The sequence below is a fragment of the Podarcis liolepis genome, assembly GCF_965112155.1.
Source record: "Podarcis liolepis genome assembly, chromosome: 5".
In the NCBI taxonomy this organism is placed as follows: Eukaryota; Metazoa; Chordata; class Lepidosauria; order Squamata; family Lacertidae; genus Podarcis; species Podarcis liolepis.
This window is the reverse complement of record NC_139556.1, coordinates 56,887,432-56,905,758: the sequence shown is the minus strand read 5'-3', so window position 1 is coordinate 56,905,758 and position 18,327 is coordinate 56,887,432.

Sequence of the window (18,327 nt, the reverse complement as noted above, 5' to 3'; positions counted from 1 at the left end):
AGTGGTACCTTGATTGTCAAACTTAATCAGTTCCGGGAGTCCATTCGACTCCCAGATCTATTTGAAAACCAAGGCGTGGCTTCCAATTGGCTGCAGGAGCTTCCTGAACTCAATTGGAAGCCACGGAAGCTGCATCAGACGTTCGGCTTCCAAAAAACATTCACAAACCAGAACATTCACTTCCGAGTTTGTGGCATTCGAGAGACAATTTGTTCAGGAGCTAAGCCGTTCGACAACCAAGGTACCACAGTATAGCATAATAATGAATATAATATGCAATAATTGTTCATATTTTTAGCTGAGATGAGGGGGGTGCTTCTCATAAATATTAATATGCAAGATGGGAATTAGAGCAGAGTAGAATCCAAGGGTCCTAGCCAACAAAACAGCCCTGCTAGTGCAGCAAGTTTTATCTGTGCAGTGAACCTCCTTTCCCCTTCTTCTCCCTATGTTTCCTGCAGATCTGCTCCAGAGGGTTGGGGGAACCCTTTGAACAAATTTAGAGATCACACGTGGTGTGTGGGGAGAGGGATGTGTGTGTGTAAGTTCCATTGTACTACTAAACCTCTTTACACTAGCAGATCCATTTAGACAGATACCACTCCATATGGATAATTTCAACATTGATATTTTCATAAAAAATTCATCCCTACCCATAACATCCTTGTATGTTGAGTGCATATTTTCACATGCAGTGGAAGATGGGGAAATAGAGCTCTGTAATGCCCTGTAAGGATGCTCTGCTGATTAATTTAATTAAATCACATTCATCTCTTGAACAATTTATTTTATTCAAATGCCTTTATTAAGTCAGAGAAGCTAGCCTGCCACTGCCATCTTTTCAGCACCAGGCAGAGGTGTTTTAATTCTCACAGGTATTCTTGTTAGGTGTTCTTTTGGATGAAGACTTTTGGTATTTCTTTGTTTTTATTGCTTTAATGAACTTTCTGTTTATATTGTATTTTTGTGCTTCATTGTCTTGTAAATTAATTCAGCACCCAATTTGGGTGTGTGAAGCAGTATATAAAATTCAATAAAATAAACATAACAAATGAAACAAAACCCTGGAGCATTGGAAGTTTTTAAGCTTTAACTGTACTGTGGGTAGTGTACATGAGGAATGAAGCTTCTTGATTCAGCACACCCTCCAGATGTCAATGGACTGCAACTTCCAACATCTCTGACAGTTGGCCATGCTAGCTGGGGCTTATGGGGATATGGAAGGCCCCGTATGAGGTACCTCTAAGCTAGAATGTTATCGAGAGAAAGAGGCTGACATTAAGGAACTTCTGTGCATGTTCCTATACAGCTGCTGAATGAGCTTCAAAGTAGATGGACTTGTATATCATTTTATGTGTTTAAGTCATTTTATAATTCATGACAGAGAAGGCCTTCTAGGAGAGAAGATGCTCAATTTGTAATATATCCAAGCAGTATGAGCTGAATAATGTTGCATTCCAAACCAGGCAATTAATTACAATATTTCATAACATAATTAGTCATTCTGTTACTTACTGTTGTCTGGCCAAACTACATAGTATAATCCCCTCCCTACAAAAAGCATGATTCTATCATTTGCCAAGTCTACAAAGATTTCATTAATGAGACATCTTCAGACTGCTGTCAGTAGTGTCCCCCCCCCCCTTCAAACTCATTGCAGGCTAGAAGGAAATGCGAGTGAAGTGTTCCAGCCAGGAGATTCAATCTGTACCTGTAGCTTTGGAAAGAAGCCCAATCTGTTTCAGAACCACCCTATATCTTTCAAATTCAACTCATTATTCAAAACCAAATTAGATTTGTTAAAAAATGAAGCTCTTCTCTCACCTTTCACTACAATGGGGAATCTAAAATAGGTTATAATTTGTTTTGTTTTCAAAGAAGTGGATGGAATTTGCAGGCATAGAAGTCCCTTCTGGGTGGATTAAACCTGTCAAAACTGTAGGTAGATACACCCAGGGTTTCTTGTGCAGGGCACATTTAAAGGTTCATTTTTCAAAGAAAAAGAAAGGTCTCTTTTATTTTCTGTCAGAAATGAATCCAATTTACAGGCATGGTTACTCCTAGAGGGACAAAGCCTTCCAAATTTAAGAATGATAGTTGCAATGGTTCTCCTGCAAGGACAGACTTTACCATATTGAGTTTGGTAAGAATCATGGGAGGATGGAAAAAACAGTATGGGTCTCCAAGGAAGACCGAGGTGGGTGAAATACCCCTTAGCAAGGTCCTCGATATCCCAAGGGTCATGGTGGGCTTCTCTCTTCCAAAGAGTTTTTTTTGGGGATCTCTCAATCCCTAGGAGTGAGATATCCCATTTGATCTGCATAGGGGAAGGGGTGGTGAAAAAGAGCATGAACTCCCAAGAAAGACTGGGTTAGGGACCCTGTTACCCCTGCCTCACAGATTTAAGAGACACATGAGGATGTGAAGAAGAGGTTCTTCACAGGCGAGAGAGAGCCATCTATTGACTTGTATAATGGAAAGGGTAGTGGAGGGGGGGAGCACAGATCCACTTGAAAAACAAGCTCTATTTAGTTCAATATTCCTCCATCCCCCATCACTGTGATCAGAGTGCACTGCCAAAATAATTCACAGTGCTTAAAACATAGACCTGCCAATCAAAACAAATGGTTCCCCACCTCTACACCCACTTGAAGTTGGAGAATTTCCCTGTCAGCTTTGGTTTTGCTTTTTTAAAAAATGTAGTACTCACTTTGTCCACAGAACAACTCAAGACTTCAGGGAGTCCATGATCCATATATGAAATGTCATTTTAATGGCACAATCCAACTTGGGCATGCAAAAACCTCACCCAAACCCATGTTCACCTTGAAATTGTGAAAGTGCACAGGGCTGATGCACACCCCTAGTAATGAGTCTGAAAACCTTCTCTTTGCCAAAGAAAAGCAGCTTCAGGAAAGGAAAATTTGTAATAAAGAAGCAATGGGGTGAGGGAGTGTTACAGAGGGCCTACTGTTTCTCTATCCTGAAGCTTCGCTCCCATGAGCTTTCCTTCTAGAGGGTTCAGTGGTAGGGGGGAGCTTAAATCCCACCAATTTCTAGGGAACTTACCGTAACTTTGGTTACCTTCCTTTTGATTGCACCAATCAATTACAGTGGTACCTCGGGTTACATATGCTTCAGGTTACAGACTCCACTAACCCAGAAATAGTGCTTCAGGTTAAAAACTTTGCTTAAGGATGAGAACAGAAATCGTGCTCTGGCGGCACAGCAGCAGCAGGAGGCCCCATTAGCTAAAGTGGTGCTTCAGGTTAAGAACAGTTTCAGGTTTAGAACAGACCTCCGGAACGAATTAAGTACTTAACCCGAGGTACCACTGTATTTGTAATGAAATTTTCATAGATGCAACAAGATCTGAATGTGGTATTAATGAAAATTAAAACAAATATGTCTCAACTATTTTAATTTCACATTAATTGCAGAATTGGACATGTTTCATGTGGATTTTTAAAAATGCAGAATTCTAATGCATACACCAACTATTCCATATTAGCCTTGATAACAAGTGCTCTACTCTATCATAGGTCAAGACCCGAGATAAGGACAATAGCAAAGTGGCAACAATATCAATTTCCCAATAAGTAGGTTGGGAAAAAAATTGTTTCCAGGCTTGCTACAACAGCTCAACTTTCCATTTGTTTTTAATGTCTTTGTATATACTCTAATTGGATTTTAAAGAAACAGATCATACAGTAACAAATATGAAGGATATAAATAGTGCTGCACTGGAGAAGCAATTTGTTTTCTGTAAGGTCCTTAATGCTTTATCAATCACCTAAAATATACTTAGCTACCCACCTGAATCCTTATGATCTGAAAATCATGGCATACTTTCTTAATTTGTCATGAAGTTGGCACAAAACATGCAGAAAGGGCGAGGCATCCTGTGCTCTCTGTGCACAAATGAATCTGTACTGTTAATTATATGCAAATCAGCTTCACTAACAAGTCTCTAAATAACTCAGCCTTGGATTCATTGCCCAGGGAGTTAGAATACTTTTCTCAGGGAATTAGACAAGGGATATTAATCAAAACACCTCGTAAGCCAAAATGAGCTTACTAGGTAGTTGACCTTTGTACTTTCAGAGAGTGGGATAAATATAACAGACAACAAAAGTACTTTATTAGAAAATGAATTTTGGAAAAGATAATTACCTAGTATTTTAAGTTAGCTTCTCCACTCTCCATAATTGCAGAGGTATGTTGGGGGGGGGAATGCATGATAAATTCTAGAGGAATTTCAGGTTAGCCTCTTGTAATGAAGAATCAAAGGTCACCTTCAAGACTGATAGATGGGCTTCTGGGGGCTTTAGTCCAGTTAGCCATCAGATACATGAGATGTGTGGGTACTGACATACATAGATGCACACCTGCTGAAGACCTTCCTCTTTCTACAAAACTGTTAAGTAGAGCTTCATTCCAGTCTGCATGTGTATTGGATTTGTTTTTAGATGTTTTATCCCTTGGTGCTTGCTGCCCTGGGCTCCTTTGGGAGGAAGGGTGGGATATTAAATAAGTAAGTAAGTAGGTAAGTAAATGATAGTCCATACATTTTATGATGTTTTGGCTTAACAGATGCTCAGCATAACACCTTCTGTTTGTTTATTTATTCCCAGGCATGTGGCAAAAACCAAAGTTGCCTCTGGTTCTGGACAGGCCACCAAACATGGCTGATAGTCTACATTTTGCATTCATAACTTTTGCAACCCTGGGATATATATTTAAGACAGGTTCTCCTCTTCCCAAGTCATGCTAGAGAACCACAGTAGTAAGAATTATGCATAAATGCATACATAAGAAAATATTGACAGGGCTCAGTTATGTGTAAGAGGATTGTAAATTAAGAAACAATAAGGCATTATATTTCTGTTTGTGTCTGTCACAGTTCGTCTTCCATTTTCCTAATGGACATTGTTGGAATACAACTGTAGGAAATCCCAGATTCATGCAACTTTTTGTAATGTGTTTTGAGGTTTTATAAGGCTGCCCCCTCCTTTTGCACTACACAGGGACATTTGGGATAATGAGAAAGATGCAGAGAGTTGATTAGTATGGTATTTTTCCTCCCATGATAAAACATTCTGTTCTTGGTCTATTTGAAACATTTCAGAGTGTAATTCAGCCTGCTATTTTCCATTTCGAACCTCTTCAATCAGCCTCTCTTTCTAGCTTCCTTTCTGCCATTGATTTATTTCAATTAAGGATCGTATGTTCAAGTACCATAATTGCCCCTTGTCACTATTAATTCCCATCCCATCAAATTTATAAATGAATCCAGAGTCCATAATGAGAAGTTCAGAAGCACTAGCTCCTCTCCCAATGAGCCAAATGATGGTGGAGAATTTTGGAAGTAGAAGACTCAACAAGCTTAAGGGGAGACAGAAGGAATGCAAAAATATTGCCTTGGATATGGAGGTATAATTGCTGAACAAAATACATTCATTTAGGCAAAGACAGCATTGAATCAGTGGGAGATTTTCTGAATGCTTGTCTGTGCTCCAGGAGCAGGCCAAACTAGAGGACAGTTGACCATGTTGCAAACAGCTGTAAAATTCTGCTTGAGCTATTTATGTCATATGTGGGTAGTGTGGTGCTGTTGTTAGTGTCAGACTAGGACCTGGGGGAACAGGGTTCATATCCCCACCTGGCCATGAAGTTCACCTTGGCTCAGTCACTGCCTCTCAGCCTAACCTACCATTCAGGGTTGCTATGAAGATTAAATAAGGAGGGAGAGAACCATGTATGCCACCTAAAACATACTGGGGGGAAAGACGGGGTCAATGTAAATAGATAGCTGAAATAATAGATTCAATGGATCAGTTTTATGGTTACTTGTATATAAACCATTACTTTTGTAATCTTCTGATTAGCTGATATTTTATAGCACAGCTAGGCATGATTTACTGTAGAGCAATGGCCTTTGGAAATTCTTAGCACTATTTGTGGGAGAACAATTTTGCAGAAACCCCAGGGAGAGGAGAAATTCTCCAGCAGTTTTCAGGGGTGGAACTCACAACAGCAGTAACACACATATTTCTTTCCTTGTCTCTTTCTCCCCACCCCACACCCCTGCCCAAATCCTGTCACTGCAATTAGCCGTAGGAGAAACTGCATTGCCAACCTGGGTGCCATTTTTCATCTTCCACAATCCCCTAGACCTAGAGTCATTCTCAGACTCTCTCTCTCTCTCTCTCTCTCTCTCTCTCTCTCTCTCTGTGTGTGTGTGTGTGTAGTGGGAACAAATAAGTATGAAGAATTTTTGAAGAATATTTCACGAAATTGATGGGAAAGGTTTTTTTATTCCAGGAAAAATGTTCTCTGACAATTTTTGGCTCTTACCTGATCTATTGTGCAAGTGTTGTTTGGCTTATCTTATTTTACCATCCAACTATCTTAGTATCTTGGTGCATCATCATCTGGTAAGATAGGTAAGTATTTTGCTTCAGATTAATGGACCAACTCCAGGAAGGTAATCCATATCGTGTTGCACAAATATGGCTGTGTGAATTAGCATAAGAGCATGTGGTTATCTTTTTTTAAAAAAAATAAACAAATGACTCTTTTTAAATTTATAAGCTATGGTATAGCAAAGGAAGTTGATATATCTGATTGAATGATCTGCTGTTTTCCAGTGATAATCTGGAAGAGTCATTTGAGGCCACGAAGGAAGAGTACAGTTTATATTTCACTAGATAATGGTATGAAGAAATATTCATTTTATATATTTGTTATATATATGTCACTGACCTCTTTTCCTTAGTCTTATGATTTGTGTCTGCATTCCTTTGTCACATAAGACAGTATATATTTTTATTTTCCTCAGTAACTATGAGCATTGCTTTCATACTCTTATATTTCAAGGTGAGTCTTTTTGTATGCTGTGAATGCTCAGCTACTCCTTTCTAGAGTTTCCATCTTTCAAAAAGTTGCTGACTTGCCTAAGATCCTGGAAAAAACACCACCTTTCGGAAATCCCCCCCCCCAGACGTCAATGGCAGTCCTACTTCAGCCAGCACATTCCTTCTCTTAGAATACAGCACACATTATCATTGAAGGCTCATGCCTGTTTTCAAACCCCTTGCTTTGCTCTTGAAATTCTCTCCAGTTTCCCAGATGCAACCCTGTTCAAGGGTTGAGAACACCCACACAAAACCCACCCACAATGTCCTTAGGAGCACCGGCTTCTCTTGAAATCTTCACATAATTAACACAAAGATTTGAAGAGGGCTTTTAAGCAAGTTTGATTGAGAGTTTCTAAGTAAGTTCACGTGCAGTAGGCACTCTGTCACTATCCTGGTTTAACCATTCTCATCTTCAGGCTGTGGGATAACCAACCTCATAAAACCAAAATGCTTCAGCAGTGGGTATCTTGCTACTGAGTGCCTGCAAATCCCCTTTTAGTTCAACCACGTGCCCTACACCATATATGATGTCCAGTAAAAGGCAGGTGGCTGTGGCTTGGCCAATTTGGCCTGGTCGGTCAAATACAGATCCTGATGGACCTAATTTGGCCCATGATCTGGAGATAAACCATCACTGTTCACTTCTAACCCTTGGGCAGTTTCCCCCTATTTCCATTAAGCACTGAGGTTTTTTAAACAAAAACAAAAACTTCATAGCATGTTTCAAGCTCAAAATGTGTGATCCATCTCTATTTTGTATCCATAGCCACCAAGCGCAGCTACTGCCTTCAAATGCACTAACACAACACTTCAAATGAGCAAACACTCACATTCCTTGATACCTGGTTATTAGGAACTGTTGTACTAGACTTAACTAATTTATTGTTCCTGGCAGTAGTCCACCTTGGTTTATCTACCCATTGCCTTTATTATCTCTTCTAATTATACGGAAGCATCCTGCTTGTGAGTGTCTGCTTTGATAACTATGCACCCAGACAATATGAGACTTATTTTTTCATGGTTGGAATTATTAATCTTTAACTCTAAGAGACAGAAGTGGGCACCATATATATCATACATAATGAGTTTCAGAAAGATTGTGTCAGTGTTTATGGATATCAGGGTGGTTTTATTTTTAATTAAATGGCTTCATTTTTACGTTGAAAATGTAAGTGCAAGGTTAGATGAACTGAAAACCTAATACATTATATCATCACAGGTACAAATTGAATGGATATTACTATGTAGCTGACACCATTATGAAGGGATATTTTAGGGGTGTGAAACTGCTCTTTCCTGTCAAAATAATGAGGCAAATGGAGATGATTCGGAGTGATTTTACTCTCCCAAAGTTCAGTTGCAATGTCAACAAAGCCCCAAGTCAGATCAGGACCCCCCAGAAATCTCTCTGCAGCTCTGTCTCTCCCCCACCCTCAGCCATACTCTCTACTTATCTGTGCACTGTGTCCCTGGTTTCCCATCTTTGTGTTTCTCTACTTTTGGCCCACAGATTTTGCAATAAATGCAATTGTCTAAATCCTGCCTGTCTAAAAAGAATTAAAGAACTCTGGATAGGTTTTTTGTTAAAACCAAGAATTAGAGGGTTTGGAGATGTTGTTTTTAACTTAAAACCTTCACACATATATATTTTTTTAAAGGAGAGTTGCTCAGCTTGAGAAGAGGATCCCCAGTGCTCTTCAACATTCCATCGGCAGCCTTACTATTGGAAGATGTCCCTTCCCAACATCAGGAAAGCTAAGCCAGTCCACATGAAGGTGCTATTTTAAATAAAATTTTCCAAGGAAGAATATGCATTAGGTCACCTCTTAACTATTTTTAAGACAGTACAAGAGACAAACCCCAGACTCCCTACTGCAACTGATATGGATTTTGGAGTTTTAGTTGGTAGAACAAAGGCAATGCCTTATTATGGATTATGATGGAAAGTAAAACTCTTTTACTTCCCCCATAAAATCACCTAAGCCTGCAATTTCAAAGACTTAATCCACTCTGGAGAATTCCTGTGCCTGCAAATTTCATCTATTCCTGGAAAAAGGGAGGTGTTATAGCTGGATGAGCAGATAATTCCCCTTAAGAATGAAAAAGGAGTGCAAGCTTTGTATAACACAGAGTGGATCAAAAACAGAATCCCAGATTGCAGTGGACACATCACAGAGTAACTCAGAAGCAGACTGTATTACTACTACTACTACTACTACTACTATCACTAGTGTTATTACTATTATTATTATTAAAGAAGGCCATGCACACAACTAGTATATTTAGTTAAATATGTTTGTTTGTTTGTTTGTTTGCTATCATGATATGAATAGTTCCAACAACTGTGAGACCAAGGGCAAGCCCAGGACCTCCATACACACTGCCCAGGCTTGTGCCCTGGGGAGGTCATTTCGGTGCTGCTAAAACAGCAGTTTGACTTCATTCCTGAAGGCATAGTCTATTGTTTCATGAGACAGGCAGATGCCAACAAAAAGAATCTTAAACACACTAGGTAGTTTCACTAGGTAGATTTTCCCCATTGATTTATTTCTGAGTAAAGATGAATAGGGGACGCAGGTGGCGCTGTGGGTTAAACCACAGAGCCTAGGACTTGCCGATCAGAAGGTTGGCGGTTTGAATCCCCGCGACGGGGTGAGCTCCCGTTGCTCGGTCCCTGCTCCTGCCAACCTAGCAGTTCGAAAGCATGTCAAAGTGAAAGTAGATAAATAGGTACCGCTCTGGCAGGAAGGTAAACGGCATTTCCGTGTGCTGCTCTAGTTCGCCAGAAGCAGCTTAGTCATGCTGGTCGCATGACCCGGAAGCTGTACTTGGCTCCCTCAGCCAATAAAGTGAGATAAGCGCTGCAACCCCAGAGTCGGTCACGACTGGAGCTAATGGTCAGGGGTCCCTTTACCTTTACTAAACATGAATAGGAGGCCTCTGTTAGACTATTTAATGGAGGGATTTAATTATTCCTATAATTTGTAGGTAAGATTTTTTATTATCTCCATATAGTTGCAGGAGGAGAAGGCTATTCTCTAAGAAGCAGGATGCGTTCATACCTGAGCATTTTTCAGCTGACCTCTTCCTCAGCTGAAATCCTACACATACTAATCTGAGCCAGTACCAGTACAATCCCAGTCAGTGGGGTGTACTTCTATGTAAACATTTATAGGATTACACTGCAATTATCATGTATTCATTAATTATTCAGACCCTGGATTACCCTGTTATATTTCAGAACATAGTGTCTTGTATAGCTGTTTAAGTTAAAATTTGCTTATATGTGACATTCTGTCTTCATAACTTGATATTTAAAATTATTGCCTAACTAGGTTTCCAAATTCTGGATTTTTTTCTCTTCAAAAGGGCAGGTTAACTGATATATTAAAAAAATGCAATGCATATTCAAGGATGGAATACTTTTGGCAGCTTTCTTAACTAGGTTTCTCTTCACTTTGCATTTAATAATGCTGTTATTGTCACAGTCTGCTTTTGACTTCCATTTTCATTCATCCATATGCTATCTTCGTTTTAATAATGAGAGGCAGTAAAATAAATCTCTGACATTAGATGCCCCCAGCCAGCAAGTATCCTTCCAGCTTCTTGACCTTCTCAGTCACTGAAAAATCTACATGATTTTGTAACCTACAGCCCACTGTGAAATCCCCTCCCCTACCAAGATACAACACATTAAAATGAGACAAGGAAAATCATTCAAACTACAGGAAAGCAGGGAGACCATGGAAAATTAGCACACACACCTGATACTCTCCAAATGAAGCTTTCCACACACAATTTGACAATGCAAATCATATCCTGTCCATTCAATTCCAGTTTCTTAACCTCTCCAGCTGTGCTCCATTTATTGTTAATGCTTTAAAAGAAATGAGGTAGTCTGCATTATCTCCAACCTATATAAGCAAGCACATCTAATGTACAAAATCAGAATTATGTTACCAGAGTGCCATTTGCATTTCCTCCTCTGTTCACCTCCCTCCCTTTCCCCAGTGATGTGCTCTTTATCAAACGTCAATATGAATAATTTTTCAGCTGCAGTTGTGCATAAAAGATCAGAGCCTCATCAATAACACCTAAGTTTGTGTGTGTGAAGGTGGAAGAGGGCAGGCACAAAAGCATGGAAGATTTAATTTTCAGATCACATGAATTTCTATCGCTTCCAAGGGACAAAACCGGGCGCAATCTGTAATTTGTATCGGCTGTGCTTATTTCAGATACCTTTGTGTTACAAAGCTTGGTTTCAAAAATAAATAAAAAGACTGGAGCAAACTCCAGGGAATCTTTCCAAGAGGTGTATTTCTTTCTGCAGAGTCAATTTCAGACATAAAACCAAGAGATATTGATCATCTTCAACTAAATGAACTTTCAGATTTATTCAGAGCTATAAACGATGCTGTGATAAACAGGAAAATGATATATGGATTGACCTTGCATAAAGAATTGTGTTAAGCAAGAACATTTTTTTCCTGCCATAAGGGAGAACAAGCCTTCCCATTGGTACTTTGGATCCTATAGTCATGAAATAACAAAATATGTAAACCCAGTTCAAGACTCCTGGTATGGGCTATGATGTAAATCTCAGCAAAGTCACTGACAAACCTCCTTTGAGCGCAGCGCGCTAGGAACTTCTTTTTGCAAACCTCCTTTTAAAAAGGAATTGCTTGAAAGCTTGCTCAAAAGTTACTCTGACCACAGGTCAGTGTATGCACTAGTTGATTTATAAGCTCAACTGCTGGGTGCGCAGGTTAAGCTTAGAGTGGTGCCTCGCAAGACGAAAAGAATCCGTTCTGTGATTCTCTTCGTCTAGCGGTTTTTTTTTTTCTTGCGAAGCAAGCCCATTGAAGGATTAGCGCTATTAAGCACTATTAGTGGCTTTTAGAGGCTTTTAGCGGCTTATCTGCTGATCGGATCAGCTGATAAGCGGCTTAGCGCTATTAGCGCCTTTTAGCGGCTTAGCTGCTGATCGGATCAGCTGATAAGCGGCTTAGCGCTATTAGCGGCTTTTAGCTGCTTTTAGCGGCTTATCTGCTGATCGGATCAGCTGATAAGCGGCTTAGCGGCTTAGAAAAAGGGGGGAAGGGGGAAAAACCAGCAGGAACTCGCAAGACATTGTCGTCTTGCAAAGCAAGCCCATAGGAGATTCGTTTTGCGAAGCACCTCCAAAACGGAAAACTCTTTCGTCTAGCGGGTTTTCCATCTTGCGAGGCATTCGTCTTGCGGGGCACCACTGTATAGGTATATAAGTACACAGACAGTACACTCGCTGAACATTACATACGAATAACTGTTCAAGTGTATAGGCCAGCTATTGTGTACAGTGGGTACCTTGGGTTACAGATGCTTCAGGTTACAAACTCTGCTAACCCAGAAGTAGTACCTCAGGTTAAGAGCTTTGCTTCAGGATGAGAACAGAAATCCCGGGGCAGCGGGGCAGCGGCAGCAGGAGGCCCCATTAGCTAAAGTAGTACCTCAGGTTAAGAACAGTTTCAGGTTAAAAACGGACCTCAGGAACGAATTCAGTTCTTAACCTGAGGTACCACTGTATATAGGTACACAAGCAGTTATATTCATTGAACATAACATGTTAACACTCTTTGAATAATGCCAGATTTCACGTATCATGTATCTATATCTAGAAATTAGCTATGGGAATGCGGAATGATGTGTTGTACACACAGATTTTAAACCCACAAGACTACCCCACTTGCTTTAATGGAGGCAGCAGATAGACATATAGGAAGATGCTTTATAATATTGATTCAGACCGCTTAGCTCCATTTTACAACATATTATCTAGAGTGCAAATTCTACACTGACAGTAACTCCACAGCGCTTCAGATAGAGGACTTCTCTAGCCCTGCTTGGAGATCGACAGATCATAGAATTGTAGTGTTGGAAGGGAGCCTGAAGGTCCCTTCACAAACTTGACATGAGCCAACAGTGTGACGTGGCAGCTAAAAAAGCCAATGCAATTCTGGGCTGCATCAATAGGAGTATAGCATCTAGATCAAGGGAAGTAATAGTGCCACTGTATTCTGCTCTGGTCAGACCTCACCTGGAGTACTGTGTCCAGTTCTGGGCACCACAGTTCAAGAAGGACACTGACAAACTGGAACGTGTCCAGAGGAGGGCAACCAAAATGGTCAAAGGCCTGGAAACGATGCCTTATGAGGAACGGCTAAGGGAGCTGGGCATGTTTAGCCTGGAGAAGAGGAGGTTAAGGGGTGATATGATAGCTATGTTCAAATATATAAAAGGATGTCATATAGAGGAGGGAGAAAGGTTGTTTTCTGCTGCTCCAGAGAAGCGGACACGGAGCAATGGATCCAAACTACAAGAAAGAAGATTCCACCTAAACATTAGGAAGAACTTCCTGACAGTAAGAGCTGTTCGACAGTGGAATTTGCTGCCAAGGAGTGTGGTGGACTCTCCTTCTTTGGAGGTCTTTAAGCAGAGGCTTGACAACCATATGTGCTCTGATGGTGTTTCCTGCTTGGCAGGGGGTTGGACTCGATGGCCCTTGTGGTCTATTCCAACTCTATGATTCTATGATTCTATGATTCTATGATTCTAGGTCATCAGCCTAGTCCAATCCACTTCAATGGAGGAATCTCAACACGCAGTCCCTTATGCAACCTGAAAGCATGCTGGATCCTGCTAAACTTGAGTTCTGCCATTGTGCTACAATCCTCCACCAAAGTATCCACGTGTCCTTTCTATGGGCCCAAACTAACAAAATGAATTTCAATAGGAACAAATGTCAGGTTCTACACTTAGGCCAGCTGCACAAATATAAGATGGGGGACACCCGGCTTACCAGTAGTACATGTGAAAAGGATCTAGGGATCTTAGTAAACCACAACCTTAACATGAGGCAATAGTGTGATGATGATGAGGAGGAGGAGGAGGAAGAAGAAACTGATGCTAGGCTGTATCAACAGAAGTATAGTGTCTAGATCAAGGGAAGCAATAATACTGTTCTATTCCACCTTAGTCAGACCTCACCTGGAGTACTGTGTCCAGTTCTGGGCACCATAATTTAACAAGGATGGAACTTGAAACTGGAACATGTGCAGACGAGGGTGACCAAGATGATACAGGGTCTGGAAACTGAGTCTTATGAGGAATGGTTGAAGGAGCTGGGCACATTGAACCTGGAGAAGAGGAGATTGAGAGGACCCATCTTCAAATATATCAAGGGTTGTCACATGGAAGATGGAGCAAGTTTGTTCTCTCCTGCTCCAGAAGGTAGGACTCAAACCAATGACTCCAAGTTACAAGAAAGGAGAATCCAGGAAGAACTTTCTGATGTTCAACAGTGGAAAGGATTCCCCTTGAAAGTGGTATGCTCTCCACTGGAGGTTTGTAAGCAGAGGTTGGATGGTTATCTGTCATGGATGCTTTAGCTGAGATTCATGCACTGCAGGGGGTTGAAGTAGATGACCTTTGTGATCCCTTCCAACTCCACAATTCTATGATACTAATACTTTGTATATGTATGTCCATATCAAGCCTCTGGAAACCATGTAACTTTCTTTTAAACATCTTTTTAATTAATATGCTAATTCCCTTTTTGATACACTAACATTTGAGATTTATCTTCATTTTTCTTAATTGCATGAAGTGTCAAATTCCAGAGTGCACCCAAGTTCAATGTCAAATGTTCTTAAAAATCAGTTTCTGTGTCTCATGTGAAACTTGCAGGCTTGCATGTACACCGCACACTTCATGACAGTTCTATAGACTATATATAGGATCTTTCGAGACACTACAGGTGATTGGTTCTGAATGAGTCTGAAATTTACGATTCCACATTTATAATTTTGTGTACTATCACATTGGGCAAGGATTAATAAGCACAAAAGCAGAAGCTGTGGACATTCAATAATAGAATTTTAATGTTTTAATGCAAGTAGCAACCCCTTCGCTGAAAAATGCCCTTCACAAACTTTGACTTGCCTTCATCAGACAGTGAGTGCATTGCAAACTTGTGTCTATAATGAATGATTCACTACGTTATTCTCCTTCCTTCCCTCTCCTTTTCTATTCTGAGATGCATCTTCAATTTGATATACCATGAATGATGTTTTACAGGACCCTGGAGACTCATTTCATTTAATACTGATCTATCAAAGTTGCAAGCAAAGGGAACCAAAGCAGAAAGAATCAGTGCTAGACTATGACATCCATGTGCTTTTCTGATTGTCTGTCTTCAGCAAAGATCAAAGGCCCATTAGCCATAAGCATCTGTATTCATTTGACAGGGAGAGGTCAACACAGGAATATCTTATATATATATATAAAAGAGGAAATGATCGCAATGAACTAGAATTTGAATTCCATTGATATTCTCCAGCTCAAGCTGACACACTCTGAAATGCTGACCAAAATGTCCCAATGAAACTGCTATGGCAGCAGCAGCAGCACCTCTTGTGAGCCTTGAGCCAACTGCTGCATCTTTGTACTTGAGTTCTTTTTTCACTGCCTTTCTTTCTCTGTATTTCTTCACCACAACTAAATGCCAAAGCTCTTTGGCACTGTGCACAGACAAGTCTGTAAGTTATTCTGCTTAAATTAGTGAAAATATGTTGTATGAAACAAGTTGACCACTGTGATAACAGAAAGCTGTACTATATGGGCCAATGGAGCTCTTTTTATGTTCTTGTGTACACCCCAAAGATCTGGCAATTTACACTTTTATTGCTAGTTTCTTTTATGTATATAGATGGAAACTGGAATCTGTTCCAGCAACAGAAATAATTCTGAACATGAGTGCATAGGACCAGTTCAATTTCATGGTTCAGGCTCAGTTCATTTGTTCCTCTAGCCAGTAGTCTGAAATTTCAGAATTCGGCTGGTCAAAAGGTATCTTTTCCCAGATACACGACTAAGTACAAAATTAATTTTCCAATCAGCCTCTGCTGTTGCCATGATAAAGATCCCATCAGCTCTTCTGCCACAAAATCCTAGAGCCTGATTAGCAAGTCAAATATGTTAATATGGCATTTGGAGAAAATTTCCTTTGAATTTCAAGAAATCAAAGTAAAAGATGTGATTTAATTTACATTTAATCAAATTTAACGTATTTGAGGATACTTTTCAAGGCTTGAACACTCCATGCCCCCCACACTTTTGAGAGCGTCTAAATAGTCTCCATCTACACATCTATTTCTCGTGTACACTTACTTGACTTGAGCCTTATGTCTAGTTGAACTGTCTAAAATTATTAAAGAAAAGAGATGTGATGTGATGCGATGCGATGCAATATTTATTTTTTTAATCTACCTACCTACCTATCCATTGATTGCCACTGTCACCACTGACATAAAAATGATGCTAGTAAATGAGATTAAAATGTCATAGTTTTTGTTAATAAGAGATCTGCAAGGAGCAGATAACATCCTATCTAGAAGGATGGGCAGCCTGATTGGAGCCAGCTGGTGTTAAGCTCCACTCTGTCCCCCATCAAGGGCAGAACTATCCAGCTCAGGTACAATTCAGCCACCTGGCTGAGTTGTGTCTTTCCCCACCTGCTCACAAACAGTAAGCCAAGGGGGCACCATGGACCTTTCTGCCCCCACTGACCTGTGCTTTGTAAGGAAGGTTGACTGCAGCCCAGCAACCACCCCTTTGCCACTTTCCCTCAAACCATCCAAAAATGTAGTGAGTTGGGTGCTGCAGGAGCCTCAAAGTGCCTGCTGTTAAATGTAGCATACCTGTTATTTTCTACCTGCACCTGCCACCAGCTAAGACCAATAGCAACATGTTAGCTACTGTAAATCCAGCAAACCTTTAATGAAGACGGTATGGAGTTGGCAAAAAACAAGGCAGAGAGTGAACCACAAGACCAATCAGAGAACATCTAAGAGATTCCTACTCAGTACTCCAAAGGAGCAGAATTATATATAGACTACAAGGCAGACAAAAATGCACCATTCTTATCAATAATATTTCCCCTCCCAGAGGAAAAGGAAGAAAGTACATCAACGTGGGGTTAATCCTGAAAATAGCAAGGTCTAGCAGTTACATAACAAGCTCCAAAAGAGCCTGGTTCCGACTCTTCCTTTCCTTTTCCTTTCTTTTGTGCCAATCAGGAATACATTCTTTTGAAGTCCGTTAATTCACACCAGAAGCCAGCAGGTATAAGCGAGAAATGACTAGCTCATGGGAGTGGAACAGTTACTTCCGATACAGATCTGTCATTTAGGGGAGATGAAAGGTTGCTGCTCAGTAAGGGCTCCTTTTAAGGATTTCAAAGATTTGATTGATCTATAGCCTTCTCCTCACCAGCTGTGCCTAGCAACACTGGAAGTTTCCTTTCACTTTTAGGGACTGGGTATAAATATCCTGCTTTCTTTCAAACATATGTCAATGTGCATACCAATGGGAGCTGTAAGTTAGTTAAGGCCATCATGGTGAAGACTAATTCAAGCTTTACTGTGCTGGTGACTTTACACTTTTCGTTGACTTTATACTTTTCATTAAAGAAACTCACCTTTGGAATTGCAGATATCCCTCCAGTTCTTCCAGTCTGTTCCAACTGCTGTCATACAGCCCATCTATTTGTCCTTTATGTTGACTTTCCATCTATTAGCTACCATCATTAAATTGAATTGGAGCACCACCAGCTATTGAGGCAAAAGCAATGTAGGTAGAAGGAGTGTAAGTCACCATAAGATCACCATAAATCTGATGTAATGTTCCTATAAATAGCAACTACCAGGTATTATGCTCGACATTCTGTCATTACTGGTTGATTATTTTTGCAAGAAGGATAGTCCAGACTTTCAACCAGTGGAAGCACTGGAGTACAGTGTAATCATCACATGAAGGAAGGTTTGCCTTGGTTCTTAATAAGCTAATTCTGGTCCACAAACATTTCATGCTGCAGAAGACATTTTAGAGCTGGTTCTCATCATGCACAGTGAGGTCCAAAGATGTGCCTAGGGCCTAGTAAATGTTGCTGCAGAGGCCACTGGCCATGTGAAACAAATGGCACCAAATTATTAAGTGGAAGTTCGTCTACCACCATGATGTACCTGCAACTTTCACCTGCCGCTGGCACACCAGAATTTGATGGCCAATTACATCAGGAGCCAATAAGAGCTTGGAAAGATCTCTTAACACAGATAATTAAACCAGGTAACCAGGGCAGACTGAACTCTTCTCTGAACTCTGACTATTATAAGTCATAAAACCAATCTCATCCAAGAATTTCTGGAATTTTGGCCACTCAATTATACCTCCACCACTGACAAATTTGAAACCAACCTATCAACACCCTAGAAGGCAGATCCTCGTCCAAACTTTCCTTTTCATGTCTGATAGAAGCATATTTAAGCTTGACTGAGGAATTCCACCAGAAACTGGGAAGCGGTGGAGTTTA